A 3,810-nucleotide genomic window follows, 5' to 3' on the forward strand; every position below is an offset into this window, starting at 1 on the left:
CAGAGATGATAGAGCAAGTGAAGTAAGCATTTCAAAGAATTATAGAGTACTATGGAAGCATATTATAGCAGGACCTAACCTAGTTTAGGGAAGGAGGTCAGCAAATACTACCCTAGGGAAATTATATTTATGTTGAAACCTTAAGAGTGAGGTGAGTTGCATCAGTGTGTGGGTCAAAGAAAGGAAAATGGACTATAGTTAGGAGTGGAGGGGTAGTTGGGCAGCAATGTCTCATGGTTTATCTCCTGGATTAGCTTGTGTAGATTGATATTTGAGACTTAAAGTGCAACGTTTAAAGCAAAACAAAATGGGATCGTGGGGCCAATAGAGGCTGGGACTGAAATCTGCAAAAGCTGGAGCCTCTGCTACCGAAGAGCCTACGTCATGGTTTCCATCTTGCAAAGAATCATTACCTGTGGCTTTGTAGTTAAGGGACACAGCATCCATCAGTCTGGGTAGGTATTAGTGGACAGAGGGGTTCACCTTTGTAAGCAGGCACAGACACACAGTTCTCAGCAGCAAGTCAAACAAGTATAGGCACATAGTCAGGAAGGCAGTGTAATGACCACAGGTAGAATGTCTAAGGTACTCCCAGAAAAGCTGGGAAGAAATTTGAGACTAGAACCTCCCCGTAAGAGTGAATAGTGTAAGTGAGATCTTGCATTATGATTGTTATAGTAACTTTGTTGACACAATATACTAGTAGGGATACAGGTTTCCCTTATTACCTGTAGACTTTGGATTTCAGCTTATCTTCACATTCTCTCACCTAAAAACCTCCCTTAGAACCTGCATATGTATTTTATTTATTTTTTAGGTATTAAGAATATAGAAAGACGGGCTAAGTAAACTAAGAGAATTCTCCTCTAAATAATAGTTTTGGTTCTATTTGAAGGAGAATTTAGTCTCTAATCATTGTGGTGTAACATTTACTGACTTTTCTACTACTCTCCTTACCACATCCCAGTACATGTAGGTTTTGTGCCCTCGTTAATGTGGCCCTGCAATTATAAGCAAATACATTCAACAAGATGCCCTGTCTAATATGGTTGAGATATTTTAGTAAGCAGGAAGTGCTTTTTAGTGCAAAAAGCAATGCACTAAATCTGTTTTACTCTAATTGGGCTTTTATTGTTTCAGTCATTATCATAAATATTATACTGATGAATATTTTAGACTTGGAAAGCCCTAGAGCCAAGGGGGTTTATGAGAAAAATAACAGTCATTGGCACGAACAGATAGAATGCTGGCCAAGTGTTCTGGGTTTTGTCTGAAATTTTTATAAGCCTTGCTACATAAAATAAGATGTACCTCAGTTAATATAATTTACAGAAAGCCCACATTACAGATAAAACTCCCATTTTAATGAATGTCATCATAATGTCCACTTCTATATGTCTACGTAAATTTTACATTTTGCTGGTAGTCCATAATAAATATATGTAATTGATATGGGCTCAATGGCCACTTTCAAAGTAAAAAAATGTATTTAATATATACATATTAAAGAAATTTAATATTAACTTTAACATATTAAATATATATTAGAAATTTAATATATATTAAAATACATTTTTCACATGAGCCTGAATATTTTAAAACCATCTTTTATAATATAATACTTGTACTCTACATCTGTATCAGAATATATATACTGTGTTAAATGTTCCTCTAAACATAGCAATCTTTAACGTTATTTTTTTCTTTCAGGCATGGTAATGAGAAAGGGGGAGGTTTTTATTTTATTCATTTATTTTTTAAATATGGAATGCTTCATGAATTTGCATGTCATCCTTGTGCAGGAGCCACACTTATCTTCTCTGTATCATTCCAATTTTAGTATATGTGCTGCTGAAACAAGCACAAGTTTATATAACATTTTATTTTCTTACTTTGGGAAGAGGCTCTTGAAATTTGTCCTGGTGGAGTTTACAAAATAGCTCCACATTTGAAACCAAACCAAACCATTCAGCGGTTGATACCTAAGCGCTTCCATTCAATGGTGATCCCATCATTCAGAAATTGCATCCTCTTCATTGTTGAATTTCCTGTACCTAGCCCAAACAATTGCTAATGTTAGTTAAATGATTTAAACAAAATGTGTAAATTCACATCTTTCTGTGAACAGTAAAGTTATTTTATGGCAGGAACATGAAAAGAATCATTGCTTTCTGAAATACCGTGTTGCAAACTAAACATGGCTTAGTTTAGATATGGCATTAATAAAACAAATGTGTTTTGTCTTCACACAAAAATGACAGTAGCTTGTGATGTTATTTGTTTCATGAATCAAGAGCAGGTATACTTTGCCAGTATGAACCAAGTGGTGTGTAAATCCTTGGAATACCACCAACACACCATTTGGAGGTAGACATTAACACCAGAGCTACATAACCCCTTCCACTTTCCCAAGAAACAACTCCAACTAGTTGGAAATAAACTGCACACCTGATCATTGCAGTTACCTTCTATAAGTTATAGCTATAAACTCATTTTTATAAGTGGATATACCGTTACAATATTCCTATTTCCTTCCAACAACCTCCAATCTTGCTTGAATTTATCCTATCTAATAAAACAGTAATATGCAAATTAACCATCACTCCACTACACCCACTAGCCACGCCCACCAGCCAATCAAGAGCGATATGCAAATTAACCCAACCAAGATGGCAGTTAACTTGCATATCCAGGCACAAAGCGAAGACTGAAGACAGTGGAGAAGGAAGCCAAGCACTGCAGAAGGGAGCAAAGCTGCAGAAAAGTAAACAAGTGGGGCAGCCGAGAAAAGAGGGAAGCAGGCGGGCGGGGGAGAAGGGAGTGAGCTAAGCAGCAGAGAAGGGAGGGAGCGAAGCAGAGGAGACGGGAGGGTGCGAGGCAATGGAGACAGAAGGCAGGGTGCGAGGCAATGGAGACGGGAGGGAGGGAGCGAGGCAGAGAAGGGACGGAGTGAGGCAACGGAGACGGGTGGGAGCGAGGCAGAGGAGAAGGGAGGGAGCCAGGCAGAGGAGATGGGTGGGAGGGAGCGAGGCAGAGGAGATGGGTGGGAGCGAGGCAGAGGAGATGGGTGGGAGGGAGGGAGGCAGAGGAGAAGGGAGGGAGCGAGGCAGAGGAGATGGGTGGGAGGGAGGCAGGGGAGAAGGGAGGGAGCGAAGCAGCGGAGATGGGTGGGAGCTTCGCTCAGGCTGAAGGAAGCCCTATTCTTGTAGGAGTATTCCTGCAATGGGCGGCTAGTTTCTAAATAATTGTTTTGTGCAATCATTTCCCACCTGGATTACCAGAGCTCTTGACTTCAAGATTATCCTTCTCTTATAGATGCTCCATGTTGTAGCCACTGACACTTTAAATGCACATGTGTGATGATGTTGTCATCTATCTGCTTAACACATTTTATTACCCCCTTTCCCTTTCCTCTAGGAATTATTTCCATACATAGCTTATAATAATCTTCATGACCTGGCCCCTGCTTATATATATTTTATTTATTAAAAATTTTATTTATATCTAATAAAATATATACATACACATACAGTGGTGGGCAAAGTAGGTCTACAGTTATAAGTACATGAAACAGTTTAGTTAACAAGTAGATGATAAGAATGTGTAAATAATGAAAGCCAGTAATTTGATCACTTATGAGCTTGTACCTAAGTGCATTGTGTCATTGTCATATTCTTTTGAGTTACTAAAGCTATTGTAATAATCATAACCTGCATGTCTTTTTCTATATGAACTGTAAACCTACGTTTGCCCACCTCTGTGAATATATATATACTAGAGGCCCGATGCACGAAATTCATGCAAGAGGAG

At 38.9% G+C, this 3,810-nt stretch overlaps 1 non-coding gene across 1 annotated transcript; it reads right to left on the reverse strand.

Moving 5' to 3' along the window:
* Positions 1 to 1,757: 1,757 nt before the first annotated feature.
* LOC114231296 (U6 spliceosomal RNA) lies at positions 1,758 to 1,864 on the reverse strand. The gene has a single exon (XR_003617252.2). It is a non-coding gene; the product is annotated as a U6 spliceosomal RNA (small nuclear RNA).
* Positions 1,865 to 3,810: the final 1,946 nt, after the last annotated feature.

The sequence above is a fragment of the Eptesicus fuscus genome, chromosome 7 (assembly GCF_027574615.1).
Source record: "Eptesicus fuscus isolate TK198812 chromosome 7, DD_ASM_mEF_20220401, whole genome shotgun sequence".
NCBI classification, from domain to species: Eukaryota; Metazoa; Chordata; class Mammalia; order Chiroptera; family Vespertilionidae; genus Eptesicus; species Eptesicus fuscus.